Source organism: Lygodium microphyllum, chromosome 1 (genome assembly GCF_053477565.2).
Source record: "Lygodium microphyllum isolate KBCC chromosome 1, Lygodium_microphyllum_v1.1.10, whole genome shotgun sequence".
NCBI classification, from domain to species: domain Eukaryota; kingdom Viridiplantae; phylum Streptophyta; class Polypodiopsida; order Schizaeales; family Lygodiaceae; genus Lygodium; species Lygodium microphyllum.
This window is the reverse complement of record NC_141135.1, coordinates 126,740,944-126,760,950: the sequence shown is the minus strand read 5'-3', so window position 1 is coordinate 126,760,950 and position 20,007 is coordinate 126,740,944. Positions and strand designations below refer to the sequence as shown.

The 20,007-nt window shown below is 43.3% G+C and overlaps 2 pseudogenes; both read right to left on the bottom strand.

Annotated features, from left to right (window-relative positions):
- Positions 1-8,718: 8,718 nt before the first annotated feature.
- On the bottom strand, positions 8,719-9,513 carry LOC148041658 (14-3-3-like protein pseudogene; annotated as a pseudogene).
- Positions 9,514-17,008: 7,495 nt separating this feature from the next.
- Positions 17,009-18,261, bottom strand: LOC148041657 (14-3-3-like protein pseudogene; annotated as a pseudogene).
- Positions 18,262-20,007: the final 1,746 nt, after the last annotated feature.

The following is a 20,007-nucleotide window of genomic DNA, read 5'->3' as shown; positions in this document are numbered from 1 at the left end:
TAAGGACTACTACCCATTGCCATTTATTGACCAGATTTTGGATCAATTAGCAGGTAGGGAGATATATTCGTTTATGGATTGCTTTGCAGGATACAACCAAATGGCAATTGCAGAAGAGGACAAGTTGAAAACAACTCTTATTACTGTATTTGGCACTTTTGCTTACCACGTGATGGCTTTTGGTTTATGCAATGCGCCTGGTTCGTGGCAACGAACAGCCGATAAGACATTCGGTGACATATCCCCTGAAGAGTTGAGGGTGTTTATTGATGACTTAGGGGCCGCCACCGTGAGAGAAAGGCAGTTGATCATTTTGAGAAAATGCTTTGAGCGCTGTAGACAATTTTGCATCGCCCTAAACCCACGGAAGTGTGCTTTTGGAGTACCTTATGGGCTATTGCTGGGCCATGTGGTCAGTTCGGTAGGAATTGCGACAGACCCCGAGAAGGTCAAAGTTATAGTTGCCATGGGTCCACCACACACTCCGAAAGAAGTTCATAGCTTTCTGTCTTCGGTTGGTTACTACCGTAGATTCATTAACGCCTTAGCAGAAAGAACGTTGCCGCTTACAAATTTATTGTCCTTTAGCTGTTCGTTTGTATGGGGTGACCCTTGCAAGGTAGCATTCGAGGACGTGAAACAAGAGCTAGCAAGAGCGCCCGTTTTAAAAGCACCTAAAAGAGGTGAGGTGTTCTATATATTTTCAGCAGCCACCATGTATAGTATCAGCTGCTGTTTAGCCCAATTTTGGGAAGAGAAGTGGTACCACCCGATTGCTTTTGCTAGTCGGAAGCTGGGGGTATCCGAAATCAATTACACCTACATGGAGAAGCTGTGTCTAGCGATGGTCTTTGGGACCAAGAAGTTCAGGCATTACATTCTCTATGAGAAAGTCGTGCTTTATATGAAGGCGGAGGGACTTCGACTATTGATGAATAAGTTACAGCCGCCTGATCGTTTAGCGAAGTGGTTGATCACTTTGCAGGAATTTGATTATGAAATCAAGAGTAAGCCACCAAGGTTGCAAGGCATCGTGGAATGTCTAGTGGACTTTGGGGAGCCGAAAGAATCTGTGGCTGAAGGTAGTGACATGGAGATGATATTTAAAATAGATACGGCATCTATTCCCTCCTGGTATGCTGCAATAACGCATTATTTATCAACGGGAGAGGCGGGATCCAAACTATCTAAGGCTGAGAAAAGGAAAATTAAGCAGCAAGCGTTAAAGTTTTCTTTGATCGCAGGTACATTATATCGGCAAGGGGTTGATGATATCTATCGCCGATGTGTGATGCCTGACGAGGTGCCATTCATTTTGGAGGAGTGCCATGATTCTGCTTGCGGTGGCCATTTTGCTGGACGGCTTACAGCACAAAAGGCTTTAAGAGCAGGTTATTGGTGGCCTGCCATCTTCCAGGATGCGTTTGCGTATGTTAAGCGATGCGATATTTGCCAACGACATGATAGTCGAGAGAATAGGAAACGACCACTCACCCCTATTATGGCGATACTTCCATTTAAGAAGTGGGGAATAGACTTTGTGGGTCCTATTACTCCGTCATCGACTACGCAAAAGCGGTACATCATTGTAGCAACTGACTACTTCACAAAGTGGTCAGAAGCACGTGCAACAAGGAAAGATGATGCTAAAGAAACCGCTAGTTTCCTTTTAGAGCAGATAATATGCCGGTTTGGTCTGCCGAAAGAATTAGTGTCGGACCGCGGAACCCATTTCCTGAATAAGGTGATCAAAGGTTTGACAGAGTTGTGGAACATCAAGCATAACAAGACAACCCCATATAATCCGCAAGCCAATGGTCAGGTTGAAAGCACCAACAAGCAGCTTGTGGGCATCCTGTCCAAAACTGTGTCAGAAAAGAAACGGGATTGGGATAAAAAGTTATACGTGGCAGTGTGGGCCTATAATACGACTTTCAAACGAGCCACTGGCCATACCCCGTTCAAGTTAGTATATGGGGAGGAGTGTGTCTTGCCTTTAGAGATTAAGCTGCCGACTATTCGGTTTGCCATCAATCATTCTTTGAGCGATGAAGACGCTCTTTTTGAGCGCTTGACGACACTGGCACATTTAGATGAGCTTAAGTTGCAGAGCTTATTGCACCAAGAAGTGGCGAAGCGCCGAATGAAGCAGCTACACGACCTCAAAGCCAAGAAATACACCTTCAAGAAAGGACAGCTTGTTCTATATTATGACGCACGACGAGAATTATTCCCAGGCAAGCTAGAACCCAAATGGGATGGGCCCTATAAGATCGTTAGAATAGGAAAGAATAAATCCACAGTTTTGTTAGCTGACCTTGAGGGGATAGAATTTAAAAATAAGGTTAATCTTAATAAGATTAAACCTTATTACTTCTGATTGTACTAATGCTATGACTGCCTTGCAGGTCTAGGCAAGATTGATCAAACATCTGCAAGGAAATCGTGATAGAGGTTGATGGGTCGTCTGATCCCTTATTTAGAACACCCATATTTGGAACAGAGGTATCATCAGGGAAAGCTCATTTGGTGGAGCAAAGGATACAAGGTGATTGAGCAAGAAGGTGGGACATTTATTTGGGAAATCAAGGTCTTCTGCCATCACTGCCTACAAATTTTGACGAGCATCCCTGTCGAATTCAATGATGATGGAGGGATGGAGCCTACAGTCCACCCGTTGAATATGCTGAATTTCGATTACCATAATTACGCGTAGAGTCCAGGATGGCAGGATATGTAAACCCTTTATGGACGTACACCTTGTACTTTGATGGGGCGTCCAGGGGTGCATGCAAAAAAGGGAGTGTAGGAGTTGTCATCCGCAACCCCCGACGACGCATTGTCATGAAGTTAGCTGCTTATCTCGGGGCGAATTTTACTAATAATATGGCCGAATACAAAGCCCTGATCATGGGTTTGAATATTGCAAAAAAGGGTGGTATCCGCCTGTTGTTGGTGAAAGGGGACTCTCAGTTGGTTTTAAATCAACTCAATGGGACGTACATGGTGCGGAACCCGATCCTTTGTATGTACCATCACACTGCCATAGCCCTGCTAGACGAATTCGATAGAGTGTCTTTTCAACTGATTCCACGGAATTGGAATCAGTTTGCCGATTCATTGACTAATCTTGCGTATGAAGAGGACCTCTTCTTTAATTGTGGCCCTTGTCCCGATATATCTATTGATGGTGAGACAGGACCTGGTCGTTTGTGGGGTATGCTTTCTGAACATGCCCTCTTTGGCAGACGATGGTTGATTTGGGTGATGCAGAGGGTAAGCGAGACTCATCTACCTTTATTATCGGGGACCCATAGACTGATTCGACGCCATGTGATGCGAACACCTCTTGCGATATACACAGGAGGGATAGGTCATAATTTAATGCACCTAGTTTAGGGCTATGCGCCTTTGTTCCCCTGGGAATAGTATGCTTTGATGTCTATCATGGTTGTTTCCAGGTGGATGTTCTGCATAGTATTGTTTGATTTCATTAGGCCAAGAGGGCCGATTCAGTTTTGTAGCCAAGTCATGTCTGAATTCATTAGGCCAAGAGGGCCATTTCCCTGTCTAGTGCGGGTGCGTTTAATTGGGTTTTTGTTTAGTGTTGTGCTGGACAGGTTTCGCGGGTTGTGGAATTTTGTGGAGCCTGGAGGAGCCTTTGCTGCGATGGAAGCTTCTTGTGGCCACTCCAGGTGATATTTCTCCTTTACGAGTACCTTTCTTTCCTGTTATATGTGTATTTGTACTTGTCGAGGGGATCTATTTTTTTTGGGGACCGGCAACCAAGGCATGAAGTCCTAGGTTTAGGCTAAGTATGTTTTAGGGAGGTCGGAGTAGTCATTGCCTCCTGTAAAGACATTGCTAGACATTGAAAGACCTGTTTTAGAAGGAAGCCCTAGTGGCTCTGTTCTGCTAGCCTGCTAGGCAGCCGTTCTAGGAGTTCCTGTTAGTAGTGAGGCAGTTAGAGAAGCCTGCTAGAAGATAATAATAATGATGTCAAGAAATCCTGAATATCCTAAAAGATGAATATAAATGCGAAGGTGTGTAAAAAGGGGTTCTAACCCCTATCAAAGAAAAGAAATGAAATAAAAATATATATAAGCAGTTGCTCATTGCCTTGCGAAGGCCTGGTAGGTTCCTGGGGACGAGTCAGACCCGGGGCCGATACCTTGTCTTCCTAGGGGTGGCTTCTTGCTGGAAAAATAATATCACAACAAGGAAGGTTGGAGCGAAAATAAAAGTGAGCATTAGAGAAGGATTAAGTGTCGCCTTGTGAGGGCTTGGTAGGTTCTTGGGTGCCGAGACAGGTCCTGAGACCGATGCCCTGTTCTCCTTGGGTCACTACGCTCAGCTCCCTCCTTTTTACATGCCCAAGTATGTTCATCCAATACAACTCCTAAAAAAAGACATGTACTGAAAGAAAATATTCTTTGATCAGGCTATAGGAGTCCTCGCCTTGTAGGAGCTCCTAGTTGTGTTGTCTTTAGTTGGTCAGTAGTTCAGACTACCACTTAGGGCAACCTCTTTGACAGTTCTTTTTAGTTTGGCTGTGTTGGAGCAGCTGGTTAGTGACTCACTTCGGATCTTCTATTAGATGATGCTAGGCCTATTCCTTGTGGAGGTCATGCCTTGGTCCTGTCCAGGGGTAGGGGGAGCATTGTGCTGAGTTTTATTATATATTTGTTTTGTATTAGTTTGATGCTTCTTTGGTTGTTTATGTGCAGATATGTTCGTGGATTCGACGGGCTGAGTCGCCCTATCCCGTGGTCGCCAATGAGAGCGGAATTTAGGAGACGGCAAGTGCTTAAAAATAGCTAAAAATTATGAATATCAAGGGAAAAATATTCACTGTCAAAGGCGGCGGCTCGATCCAGGACGATTTTAGGCGTCAAGTACTTGACGGGCGCCCGTACGACACTCCGAGAATTTTCATAATTTTTCCGTGCGCCCATGCCAGTCAGTGAAGCTGCAGGCCTGTCCGGGATATTGAGACGAGCTCACAAGAATTTTCGGAGCGAAGATCGGAGGCCGGATGTGGAAGATGGCCCGAAACTGGCCGGGGTGCCCAAGAGGGGGCCCAAAAGTGAAATTTCAAAAGGTGCAAGAGAGGGGGGGTGACCTTTGGCACCCCCCCCTCTAAAAAAAAAACGTGAATATGGGGGGGCGGCGGCTGAAAACAGCCGCCGAAAAAATCGCGCCCCCCCCTCCAAATCGATTTGTGGGCTGTAGAGCAAGCCCTGCAACCAACCACAGCAGGCAATCATACTCACTTCGTGCTCCGTATCGCTCCGGTCTACGCGAGGAATGGCAGCCTGTAGAGGGAGAGAGAAAATCAGTCTTTCTCTCTCCTCCCTCTCTCTCTTCTAAGAGGCAGTTCATGTGTGGGAAGGAGCAATGAAGAAAGAATGATGGAGGCTTGTCCGGCACGGATCGGATCGTTCCACGGGCTGAAGACAATGGTGTGTGACCGTCAGAAGCATTGAAGGCTGCTGGATTTTCTGATTTGCAGCATGGAAAAAAAAACCCGAAACACGCGTTTAAGCGGTAAACTAAAAAATTACAAAGAAAATTTAGTGTTTTATGCTTTTGATTGATGGAATGACGTTCATATGGACTAAGATTTGATTATGCTGCTGATTCTTCTGAGTTCTTACTGTTTATAACCAGAAATTATGAAAAACATGCATTTCATGGCTCGAAATAATGTCAAGAAACCCGAAAACGCATGAAAAATGGGGAAAAACAAGGGTTTTGGGCATATAAATGGGGAAAACCGTCGATACACATCAACTAATCTTTCAATTTTGTTGCAAATGAACTAAGGGCCACAGCCCACACACTGGTTTTTATTTTCAGCAATTTAAAAAAAATACAAGAAAATGAAGAAAATGGCGGGAAAATGATAAAAAAACCATGAAAAATAGGGGAAAAATACATTTGGGGCTACGAAAAATATAGAAAAATAGGATTTATGTTTGTTGATGTATAGCAAGGCTGGGGCATGAAGTTATGCTTCAGTTCAGCCTTGTTTATATGTTTTAGTGCGTGTTTCCTTCCTTTCTCCACATAAAATGACAAGGAAACCCTAAAAGAAATGAATGCAATGATGCACTATCAAAACGGGGAAGGGTAGAGTTGTGGGAAAAATGGTTAAATGCTGCTGAGCATGAGGGATAATTTGCTGATTTTATATGCATCGCATCTAGGACGGAATAATAATGATAAAAATTAAAACCTAGTAGCACAAAGATCACTTCGGTGCTAGGTGTTGCAGCGAAGCACAAAGCGGTTAGAAAGAAAAGCATGAAAGAGATGTTTTGCACTTGCACGCTGCTGGTTTTTAAAATGTTTGAGCACTAGGCATCCACCTCTTTGCATGATCATTTAGAGGAAATTAAAAGTATCAGAGTTAGCTCCTGGACATGCATAGCAATTGTTTTCAGTAGGCCCTTGACCCACCGTTGAGAGCGTGAGGTTCCTATGCTGTAGGCTAGTCGTGGGATCATAAAGGGGAAGTCAAGTAAGGACAATGGTACATTCCTGGATACGTTTATTTGGTACCTTGAGCGACGTTTGTGCGAAATGTCTAAATGTTGAGCGGCGCATCGAGGGGCCAATCCCCAAGGTGTAGGAGAGTCGCAGAGGGTTGACGGCATTCAGCCGTAGGAGGAACCCCATGTGTATGTGATTCGAGCCTTTTGGCTATATGAAAGGGACTCCCTCTGAGGAGTAATATTGGGTTAGGATCAGTTGGACTACAATGTATTACAAACGCAATGTTTAGGAAGGCAAAGATTTTGATAGACGCTCCTGGCCGCGAGGCCGAGGGGTTGTCTTGTGCATAGTGACGAGGTCCGGCTAGTGCATGAGCCAGTGCCGGCCCGTTTTTAGGTCCATCAATATACCCGCCGGTTGGCTAATATTCGGCAAAGGTGCCTAGCGTGTGGTGGTTGATGCTTATCCTGAGTCCTCGCAGAGTGAGAGAGCTCCTCTATCTTCTACAGAATTGGAGACATTAGAAGATTTATCTACTAGTGAGACATCATCGAGTGATGAGTCCAAAGAAGGAACCACCACGGAAGACATCTATCAGATCACTTTGAACGAACCGATAGAGGGCCAAGATCATATAAGAGATGCAGATGTTATCAAGCTAGACCTTGGTACGCTTGATGATTCGCGGCCAATCAAATTAGGTTCTATGCTCAGCACAGCAGAAAGGGAGGACTATGTGGCCTTGATCCAGGAATTTCGTGATATCTTTGCCTGGAGTTATGATGAGTTGAGAGGCATCCCTCCTAGTCTTGCTGTTCATACAATTCCGTTGAAAGAGGGCAGTCGTCCTGTACGGCAGAAAGTAAGGCGTATGCCTTTCGAACTGAGGGATGGGCTGTTTGAAGAGTTACAGAAGCTTTGAAAAGCGGGTTTGATTTTTCCTGTGCAACACACAGAATGGTGTTTGCCAGTTGTGATTAGAAAGAAGAATAATAATCAAATCCGTTTATGTGTAGACTTTAGGGAGCTGAATAAGCAGACAGTTAAGGACTACTACCCGTTGCCATTTATTGACCAGATTTTGGATCAATTAGCGGGTAGGGAGATATATTCGTTTATGGATTGCTTTGCAAGATACAACCAAATGGCAATTGCAGAAGAGGATAAGTTGAAAACAACTTTTATCACTATATTTGGTACTTTTGCGTACCATGTGATGGCCTTTGGTTTATGCAATGCACCCGGTTCGTGGCAACGAACAGCAGATAAGACATTCGGTGACATATCCCCTGAAGAGTTGAAGGTGTTTATTGATGACTTAGGGGCCGCCACCGTGAGAGAAAGGCAGCTAATCATTTTAAGAAAATGCTTCGAGCGCTGTCGTAGATTTCGTGTAAGGGCTGCTGAACACGGAGTTCAAGGTACAGCTGGAAGAGACTAACAAGAAGAACTCAAATTTTTGATGTCAAAGTTCACTATATTGCTTGTCAAATGAGTTACATGAAATTCATGTTCAGAATAATCTGAAGTATCTCATAAACTGTTTACATTCAGGTTTTTGAAGACAGTTATGTCTTTAGCATATAGGCTTGCATTCAGAATTCAGCAAGTCTGTGTGGAGGAAGGATTCAGTTGTCTTTGTAATGTCAAAACTTAGAATCATCAGAACAAACAGCTATGAGTTTGTCATCTTTCTCATCCTGTTTTTATCATTGGCATAAGACCAATTTTTCTTGTTCGAAGGAAACATCCTGGAACAACAGGTTTTTTTTTGCATAAGGACCAGCACATTCATGGAATCATTATCCTCACAAAAAGTTCAGTGAGTAAAGCCATAGTTTTGAGGGATCACCACTGATGAATACACCATTCAATCAACCTTGATGTTTGTTGTCTACAGCTATAGTAGCCCTCCAGGCATACAAAGAACAGAAAATGTAGCCTTCGCATCATAGCCAGTGCCGCTGCATATACAGAACCACCACACAGCAATTCACAAAAGCAAAATACTTCAGCCTCTTCTACCTCCAATGGAATAATCATACACGCCAACCACTGGATTCTACTCTTGGGCAGTCCATATCAAGATCAACTAGTAGTACCATCTCTGAAAGCTCTTTTGTTACAATACACACTCACAACTACCTCCTTTCTGTAGACACTGAAATCAGCTCTTGTAACAAGGCTACAAATTTACTTTAATTGTAGGTACACATTCACTCATCTGTCTGCTCCAAGGGTGTCAAGCTCTGATATTGCTTCATCAAAGGCCTGCTTTGCCATTGTACAAGTCCGATCTGGAGAGTTAAGAATCTCATAATAGAAAACTGAAAAATTCAGAGCAAGCCCAAGACGGATCGTATGAGTAGGTGCTAGCTCTGCTGTTGCAAGTTCCTGAGCAGTTTTGTAGGCAAGTAAGGTATTTTCTGTCGTTTCCTTACGCTCAGCACCCGTCTTGAACTCAGCAAGGTAACGATGTTAGTCTCCCTTCATCTTCAGATAAAATACCTTCGATTCGGCAGCGCTTGCAATAGGAATTAGGAGACTATCCAAGAGCTCCAGGATGTTGTTGTAGATTTTGCTCAGTTCGGCCTCCACCTTGGCCCTGTACTCCTTGATGAGAGCGACATGCTCTTCGTTGCCCTTGCTCTCTTCCTTCTGCTCGATCAAGGAAACGATGCGCCAAGAGGCCCCGACGTGCTCCGATGACGTTTTTTTTTTTTTTTTCTGCCAATCCCCCCCCTCCATAGTTTCACGACAGCTCTCCCGTTTCTCTTCCAGGCGCAGCCCGCCATATTCACCTTTTCAAAAATATCCCCCTATCTCCCCAAAATAGACTAGCTTTTCCTTTAAAACTTCTTGTACCTTATCTTTAAGACAGGTCACACCATAGGCCTCTAGCATCCAATTGTATGTGAGTGAATTTGCACCAATACCACCAGTTTGCTTCATTTCTTGATAAACACGTTCTGCCTTTTCCATCTGTCCACTGTTTATGTAAGCCTTTATAAGCATATTAAAAGTAGCATGTGCAGGCCGCACATTCGCAGCCTTTACCCTGTCGAACAAAGACTCCACTTCTTTTTAGCACTTCAATTGCAAATACATATTCATGGCACTGTCAAAACATGGTTGGAGTGGTTTGAGGTCAGTCTTCTCAACTTCAAATAGTAACTCCAGAACATGATCAGTGTGCAATGCATTAAGGGAATATATACATTGGATGCGGATTATTAAAATGCACCACACAAACAATGAATCACACGCAGAAATTAACACAAATGCAAAAAAAAAAAATGGAGGTGTATACGACTCGAATGCGCAGCAACACGACATCCACCCCCTCTAAACCTGCGCATCCTCCGGATGTGCCAACTATCCAGGATCATTCAAGTCCACAAACAGGTCAAGTCCATCTTCTGATTCTAGTAGACCTGTTTCTCCATCGGCTTCATCATCTATGTCTTCTGTCTCTTCTGCTTGTCTTTCACCTATCTGCTCTTCTTCTGTCAATGCTTCAAGTGCATATTCTTCATCTTCTCTTCTCTTGAAAATCTTGACTCGTTTTCCAGCAATAGGCACCCTCAATAATGTTCCATCTAATTCAGCCAGCTCATAGGTACCATTGTCAAAAACCTTTTTCACTTCATACGGTCCAAACCATCTTTGAACCATTTTTCTCATGCTACTATGCTGATTTTCTAGACTACTGTCGTAGACTAGAACCCAATCCCCTTCTTTTATGGCTCTTGGCCTCAAGCGATGCCTTAAATCAAACCTGTCCTTATTTCTGAGACAGGCTGCCTTCAAACGGTCAATGGCTAGCTGCACATCTTCTGTCCTTCTCTCTAGTTGACGAATCCGAAGGGCTAACAACTCTTCCCTTGATAAATTCTCATGCCACGAAAGAACACTCCAAGTGAGAGCACAAATTTCAGTAGGCATGACAGGTTTTTGCCCATACATCAACTCCGCAGGCATGTATCCAGTAGTCACACTATGTGTAGAGCGATCAGCCCACAATGCAAAATGTAGTATTCTCGGCCAATCTCCAATCCGACCTCTACAAGCTTTTGCCAATGCTTTAACTATTGGCGGATGTCCTCTTTCACTTTTGCCATTTCCCTCTGGATTATAGGCAGTAGTAAGAGCCAATTTAATCCCAAGCCGTGAGAAGAATTCTCTAGCTTCATCAGCATCTAGCTCTCCACGATCAGCTATAATCTTGCCTATACATCCATACCTGCAAAATATTTCTTCCAACAAGAATTTACATACTGTAGTGGTGGTCTTCGTCCGCAACGGTCTGCCTTCAACATAGTTTGTAAGATCCTCCCTAGCCAAGACAAGATATCTCATCTGCCAAAGTCCCACTGGCAAAGTAACCAAGTCTACCACCCACTTGTAATGCATACATAGTGGATAAGTCGGATGCAGCTCATCACGATGTCGCACTAAAGAGTAAAGCTGGCAGTCCCTACAAGTCTCCACAAAATGAGAAACATCTTTATACATTCCTTTCCACCAGTATCTTTCTTTGATTTTCTCATAGGTAGCCCACACACCTCTATGTCCTGCCCATGAGCTCTCATAAAACTCTCGCATAATCTGTATTTGCATTGCTACATCACAAACTACTCTCAAGGGCAAGCCTCCTCTCTTTCTTGGATGCTTCCAAAGAAAACCATCTTTCAAGAAATACCCATAAGCCTTCCTTCTGATTTTCTTGAATTCATCATCTGTCCAATCAGCTCTTCGAGTCAATGAACTTAGATACTGTCCAATTTGCAGCCATTCATCAACATAAAGTTCTTCATTAAAGGCTTCAACAGTAGATACATGACAATCATGAATAAGGACAGAAGCAGCAAACTCTGTCTCATCATCTTCTGCAAGCATTGACTCCTCATCCTCATATCTTGCTCTAGAAAGCATGTCAGCAACTGGATTATCTTTCCCTGCTATGTGTCGAAATTCTGGATTCAATGATTTGATATAGGCAATCCAGCGAAGCATCGCTATATCTGGAGTGGAGCAACTAGTAATCATGCCAAGCAAAGGCAAACAATCTGTTTCCACAATAACTGAAGCTCCAATAAAATATCCTTTGTCACACTTCAGTGCAGTGACTACTCCCCACAATTCTCTTTTAATCTGCGGATATCTCCTTTGTCGCTCATTAAGAACTTTAGCTCCAAAGCGGATTGCATACCTATTTCCATCAGCATCATCCTGTCTCACAGCCCAACCTATGCCAATAGGGCTAGTATCAACTGTCAACATGATCGGCCGTCCACACTGATAATCCGCCTTGCGTAGAGTAGGAGCTGATTGCAACAGCTTCTTGAGCTTTCGCATGGCTTTTGAATGCTTCTCATCCCAATGAAATTTCTGCCCCTTTCGAAGCAGCTGATAGAGAATATCTGCAATATGAGCAAAATGAGGAATCCAAATCATGTAAAATACACAAGCTCCCACAAATCTCCGCACCTCTGAAGTAGTCGAGCAATACTCTGCAATCCTGTTTATGGCATCCACCTTTGTAGGAGAAGGCTTTCTGCCATAGTATCCAACCATATGCCCAACTATGATGACTTCATTAACAGCAAAGACAGATTTCAGCCCTGAAAGTGTCAAATTTACCTCCTCTAATCGTGTCAATATTTGTTCACAAGCATTCAAGTGATCAGCCACAAACTGTCTACATCCACCCAAATCAAGACTTTCATTCTTTTCTTCTTCTGCACAACCCTTAATAGGCACATCATCTAGAAATGGCATGGTATACTGCGGAATATAGTCTCGAAGAACTCTATGCATAGCATTCATCATATGAGCAACTGAGTTTGTAGCACCTTGTGGCAAGGTACACATCCTCACAAGACCAATAGGTGTCCGCATAGTAGTAATATCCCTGCTTTCCAAGGCAAGCTGAAACTGATCATAACCTGAATACAAGTCACCTAGTGAATAGATGGCTCGTCCTGCAAAAGCCTCAGCAAATTCATCCACAACTGGACCTATTCCCACATTCCTGATTGTCACTTTGTTCACGGGCTGCATATCCTGAATAAATCTCAAAGTACCATTCTTCTTTGGTACAGTAAACCACCTGTTAGAATAGGGTGCAGAAGAGGGTTCCAAAATCCCCATTTTAATCTTCTCATTCAGCAACTCTATCAGCTTTGGCAAGTGTGCTTTAGGCACAGGTATAGGACGTATATTCCATGGTACATGAGGAACAGTGAAGATGACCATAGGTGCAACCAATTCGGGACTAATGCAGCCAATTTCATGTGGAAAGAAAGCAAATGCCTTACCATGACGTCCAAGCATCTCTCTAAAACATTCTTTTTCCACTGGAAGCAAAAAATCATCATTTCCAATCTTCAATTCTGCAAGAGTTTCAGCTGTAAACTTATGTCCAATATTTGCAAGATCCCTCAACATAGGCTGCTTCATAGCTTTTTCAATCTGTTCATCACTATCAGAAGGAAGCGGGCCTGCAACCGGCTTAACCTTCTTATCAACTGTTTTATATTTTGTGTCAACCTTGGCATCATTCAAGCACTCTTTCCTTTGCTGCAATTTCTGCAAATTTTCAGCATCTTTCAACTCTGTTGGCTGAAAAATTTCAGCCTTTAGCTCTATGGACTGCATGGGTGCAGTCTGAAACTCTGTATGCAGAATTTTTTCTGCATTCAACTCTGTTGGCTGAATGAATTCAGCCCTCGGCTCTATGGACTGCATAGATGCATCCTGAAACTCTGTATGCAGAAATTTTTCTGCATTCAACTCTGTTGGCTGAATGAATTCAGCCCTCTGCAATTCTATTAGCTGATCAAGATCAGCCATAAATTCAATTTGCTGAGTTTTCTCAGCCTCTAACTCTGTTTGCAGCATAAAACCAGAAATTTCCTGAAACATATCCAAGGTTTGCACAGGTATGATCTTTGAACCCTTGCATACATCAGTTTTCAGCATTGCTCTAATCTCAAACAATGTATCTGCATAAGACATCCCTTCATACAATCCATCCACATGCTCTTCTGCTTGCAAGATACCTGCATTCTTCAACTCTTTCTCCTTACGACCAATGTACTGCCTGGCAGCTCTAGGCAAATCTGAAATTTTCTGATAACTCACTGAACTATCTGAAGTAAACCCAACAAAGTTATTGGAGAAAGACTGACTGCCAGGAGGCAAGATCTCCTCTTTTCTCCGCTCCGTACCACTGGCGTCTTGCAAGACAGCGGTACCTAATGAAAATCCAACTCCTTCGCAGGTAGTGGTGCCTCACGCAAGGAGTCCCTGTTTCTCGGATGATTTACCCCAACAGTCATAAACTGAACAGCTCGCATACCATCTTTACTGCGTATCCGCGCATAAGCTGATCCGTCATCCATCACTTTTGTTTCCATTCTTGCTTCTGTAATGAAAGGCTGTCCAAGAATAATCGGATAAGAGCATGAATCCTGAACAAAGCAATGATAATCCTCTTCAACATTACCAATAGAAATTCTGATACTCGGACAAGCAACATACATATCACCAAAAGTATTATTGGCGGCTCTCATGCGCCAGCCATGCTCTGCATCCATAGGCCACTTGCCACTCTCATAAACACCTCGAGCAATAAGATTAATTTCAGAACCATGATCAACCAAAGTGATCAAGGGAATTTGTTTCTCTCCAATCCTTACCACTGTCTCAGTGGTTGCTCTAGCCCAATGACTTCGTGAAAAATGGCTGCGAGGAATGAGAATAGGGGTCTCATCATCTTCATACTGCATACGCTGCACTATTTTCTCCAATTGCGGATTAGCAAAAGCATTCTCAACCATCACTGCATCATCATGCTCTTCTCCAAGAGCTCCATGCCACAATCCCTGTAAAGCAGGTCCTTCCATCGCATGCCGTTTCCTCCGCAAAAGATCCTGCATCTAATCCTGTATTTCTCTTCTAGCAATCCCAAGAGCCTCTCCAACAGTAAAAGTGACTTCACTATTCAAAATTCTTTCATGAAAAATCTTACTCATATCCGTTTGCATATCAAGGTCTGACAAGAGCTTGAATCCTGGCTCTTTTCTTGGTTGCCTCTTTTCTTTCTGCTTGTCTCCCATTGGTTGATCAGAATCTGTTTGAGTTGGAGAATTTGACATAGGTGGAGCTGTAACAGGTGGTGAAACAAAGTCACCCCCTCTAGTCTTTTTGGAGGAGCTAGGACCCTCCTCATCTCTTCTTCTCTTTTCCTCAACCATGGCATCTAAACCCTGCGTTTTAGCCATATAAGCAAAAATAGAATACCTGTCAACAGGAGAATCCCATCCTGTTTCTCCTCGGATGCTAGAGCCCACACAAGTCATAGTAGAAGTTTGAACTTTCCCTCTTCTCGCTATCTCCAAGGCAGAAGACCATAAAGCAGAGTCTCCATCAGATTTCTGCTCAAGCTGGACTCCAAAAGCTGAAGCATCTCCTCTAACACTCACATAAGCTGATCGCGCAGCCATATCATCAACAAGCTTCTTCATACCTCCTTTACCGAAGTTCGTGTCAAGAGGAGCACTAGTCTCTGTCAGCCATATCTTCCCATCTTGTCCCCAGAACACTACATTCTTCTTACGTGCTTCCTGAAAAGCATCACAATCTCTGCAGTGTTGGTGCTCTGTACTATCACACCAAATACATCGTCGCCCTTTTCTTTGACCAACTGGAAAAGCAGTCACTGGAGCAGGTGCTACAGCAGGTACTGACATAAGTTGCTCCTTTAACTTACCAACTTCGGCTTTGACTGCTTCAATCGTCAAATCCGCCAAGCCTTTAATAACATCATCTACAGATAAGGGCACTGGAGCAGCAGGAACTGGTGGATTCATAACAGGAGGAGTAGGCTTAGGCAAAGAAGTAGCAGGGGTAGAAGAAGAAGAAGTCTCCAAGTATTTTTCAGGAACTAATCCTGTATTTCGATGCAATCTTACTCTCCTGCGCTGCTTCTTGACAAGAGCATTCACAGCATCAATGACATGTCTCCACTCAGTCTTTAAACCTGAATCAGTAGCTTGATCTTCCAAAAGATCATCCAACTTTTCCTGTAAATCAGCATCTGCAGCTTGCAAAAATAACTCCACTTTCTGCATCTCCAAAGCTTGTTGTTCAGTCCCATCCAACTGATCATAACGGCTTTCAAATTCTCGCAGAAGAGCGGTAACAGAAAGTCCCTTATTAGGCATAGAAACCCATGCTAAAAAATTCCTGCGATTCATAAGACCTGTATCCTCCAGGAAATATTCATCTTTTAATGCCTTTTTAAATTCAGCCCAACCTGCATGTGCCTCTTGAATTTCTGCAATTCGACCTTCAAGAGCGCGCACCACGATCCGCAAGAAGTAGCGGCTCCAAACATCTTGAGAAACCCCAAAAAACTTCATCTTTTCTTCATACAAATGCAGGTAAGTTGACACTTGCTGGCCATTAAACTGCTTCATCTCCTGTTGGACAGCTTTCAAAGCATCCATAGCATCACTGTCACGTTTTGCATGAGCTTGCTGCTGCATATACATGGTAAATGACTGAAACAGGTTCTTCATGACATTATCATCTGTCATCTCTTCTTGCGAGTCTCCCATCTTGCTGATGACGCAGCACTTTCACGTCGGGTTCACCAAAAATGTCATAGATTTCGTGTAAGGGCTGCTGAACACGGAGTTCAAGGTACAGCTGGAAGAGACTAACAAGAAGAACTCAAATTTTTGATGTCAAAGTTCACTATATTGCTTGTCAAATGAGTTACATGAAATTCATGTTCAGAATAATCTGAAGTATCTCATAAACTGTTTACATTCAGGTTTTTGAAGACAGTTATGTCTTTAGCATATAGGCTTGCATTCAGAATTCAGCAAGTCTGTGTGGAGGAAGGATTCAGTTGTCTTTGTAATGTCAAAACTTAGAATCATCAGAACAAACAGCTATGAGTTTGTCATCTTTCTCATCCTGTTTTTATCATTGGCATAAGACCAATTTTTCTTGTTCGAAGGAAACATCCTGGAACAACAGGTTTTTTTTTGCATAAGGACCAGCACATTCATGGAATCATTATCCTCACAAAAAGTTCAGTGAGTAAAGCCATAGTTTTGAGGGATCACCACTGATGAATACACCATTCAATCAACCTTGATGTTTGTTGTCTACAGCTACAGTAGCCCTCCAGGCATACAAAGAACAGAAAATGTAGCCTTCGCATCATAGCCAGTGCCGCTGCATATACAGAACCACCACACAGCAATTCACAAAAGCAAAATACTTCAGCCTCTTCTACCTCCAATGGAATAATCATACACGCCAACCACTGGATTCTACTCTTGGGCAGTCCATATCAAGATCAACTAGTAGTACCATCTCTGAAAGCTCTTTTGTTACAATACACACTCACAACTACCTCCTTTCTGTAGACACTGAAATCAGCTCTTGTAACAAGGCTACAAATTTACTTTAATTGTAGGTACACATTCACTCATCTGTCTGCTCCAAGGGTGTCAAGCTGTGATATTGCTTCATCAAAGGCCTGCTTTGCCATTGTACAAGTCCGATCTGGAGAGTTAAGAATCTCATAATAGAAAACTGAAAAATTGAGAGCAAGCCCAAGACGGATTGGATGAGTAGGTGCTAGCTCTTCTGTTGCAAGTTCCTGAGCAGTTTTGTAGGCAAGTAAGGTATTTTCTGCCGTTTCCTTACGCTCAGCACCCGTCTTGAACTCAGCAAGGTAACGATGTTAGTCTCCCTTCATCTTCAGATAAAATACCTTCGATTCGGCAGCACTTGCAATAGGAATTAGGAGACTATCCAAGAGCTCCAGGATGTTGTTGTAGATTTTGCTCAGTTCGGCCTCCACCTTGGCCCTGTACTCCTTGATGAGAGCGACATGCTCTTCGTTGCCCTTGCTCTCTTCCTTCTGCTCGATCAAGGAAACGATGCGCCAAGAGGCCCCGACGTGCTCCGATGACGTTTTTTTTTTTTTTTTCTGCCAATCCCCCCCCTCCATAGTTTCACGACAGCTCTCCCGTTTCTCTTCCACGCGCAGCCCGCCATATTCGCCTTTTCAAAAATATCCCCCTATCTCCCCAGAATAGACTAGCTTTTCCTTTAAAACTTCTTGTACCTTATCTTTAAGACAGGTCACACCATAGGCCTCTAACATCCAATTGTATGTGAGTGAATTTGCACCAATACCACCAGTTTGCTTCATTTCTTGATAAACACATTCTGCCTTTTCCATCTGTCCACTGTTTATGTAAGCCTTTATAAGCATATTAAAAGTAGCATGTGCAGGCCGCACATTCGCAGCCTTTACCCTGTCGAACAAAGACTCCACTTCTTTTTAGCACTTCAATTGCAAATACATATTCATGGCACAGTCAAAACATGGTTGGAGTGGTTTGAGGTCAGTCTTCTCAACTTCAGATAGTAACTCCAGAACATGATCAGTGTGCAATGCATTAAGGGAATATATACATTGGATGCGGATTATTAAAATGCACCACACAAACAATGAATCACACGCAGAAATTAACACAAATGCACAAAAAAAAAATGGAGGTGTATACGACTCGGATGCACAGGAACACGACAACGCTGTAGACAATTTTGCATCGCCCTAAACCCACGGAAGTGTGTTTTTGGAGTACCTTATGGGCTGTTGCTGGGTCATGTGGTCAGTTCGGTAGGAATTGCGACAGACCCCGAGAAGGTTAAAGTTATAGTCGCCATGGGCCCACCACGCACTCCAAAAGAAGTTCATAGCTTTCTGTCTTCGGTTGGTTATTACCGTAGATTCATCAACGCCTTAGCAGAAAGAACGTTGCCGCTTACAAATTTATTGTCCTTTAGCTGTTCGTTTGTATGGGGTGACCCTTGTAAGGTAGCATTTGAGGATGTGAAACAAGAGCTAGCAAGAGCGCCCCTTTTAAAAGCAACTAAAAGAGGTGAGGTGTTTTATATATTTTCAGCAGCCACTATGTATAGTATCAACTGCTGTTTAGCCCAAATTTGGGAAGAGAAGTGGTACCACCCGATTGCTTTTGCTAGTCGGAAGCTGGGGGTATCCAAAATCAATTATACCTACATGGAGAAATTGTGTCTAGCGATAGTCTTTGGGACCAAGAAATTCAGGCATTATATTCTCTATGAGAAAGTCATGCTTTATACGAAGGCAGAGAGACTTCGATTATTGATGAATAAGCTACAGCCGCCTGATCGCCTAGCAAAGTGGTTGATCACTTTGCAGGAATTTGATTATGAAATCAGGAGTAAGCCACCAAGGTTGCAAGGCATCGTGGAATGTCTTATGGACTTTGGGGAGCCGAAAGAATCTGGGGCTGAAGGTACTGACATGGAGTTGTTATTTAAAATAGATACGGCATCTATTCCCTCTTGGTATGCTGCAATAACGTATTATTTATCAACAGGAGAGGCGGGATCCGAATTATCTAAAGCTGAGAGAAGGAAAATTAAGCAGCAAGCGTTAAAGTTTGCTTTGATCGCAGGTACATTATATCGGCAAGGGGTTGATGATATCTATCACCGGTGTGTGATGCCTGACGAGGTGCCATTCATTTTGAAAGAGTGCCATGATTCTGCTTGCGGTGGCCATTTTGCTAGACGGCTTACAGCACAAAAGGCTTTAAGAGCAGATTATTGGTGGCCTGCCATCTTCCAGGATGCGTTTGCATATGTCAAGAGACGCGATATTTGCCAACGACATGATAGTCGAGAGAATAGGAAACGACCACTCACCCCTATTATGGCGATACTTCCATTCGAGAAGTGGGGAATAGACTTTGTGGGTCCTATTACTCCGTCATCGACTACACAAAAGAGGTATATCATTGTAGCAACTGACTACTTCACAAAGTGGTCAGAAGCACGTGCAACAAGGAAAGATGATGCTAAAGAAACTGCTAGTTTCCTTTTAGAGCAGATAATATGCCGGTTTGGTCCCGAAAGAATTAGTGTAAGACCGCAGAACCCATTTCCTGAATAAGGTGATTAAAGGTTTGACAGAGATGTGGCAAATCAAGCATAACAAGACAACCCCATATAATCCGCAAGCCAATGGGTAAGTTGAAAGCACCAACAAGCAGCTTGTGGGCATCCTGTCCAAAATTGTGTCGGAAAAGAAACGGGATTGGGATAAAAAGTTATACGTGGCAGTGTGGGCCTATATACGACTTTCAAACGAGCCACTAGCCATATCCCATTCAAGTTAGTATATGGGGAGGAGTGTGACTTGCCTTTAGAAATTGAGCTGCCGACTATTCGGTTTGCCATCAATCATTCTTTGAGCGATGAAGATGCACTTTTTGAGTGCTTGACGACACTGGCACATTTAGATGAGCTTAAGCTGCAGAGCTTATTGCACCAAGAAGTGGCGAAGCGCCGAATGAAGCAGCTACACGATCTCAAAGCCAAGAAATACACCTTCAAGAAAGGACAGCTTGTTCTGTATTATGATGC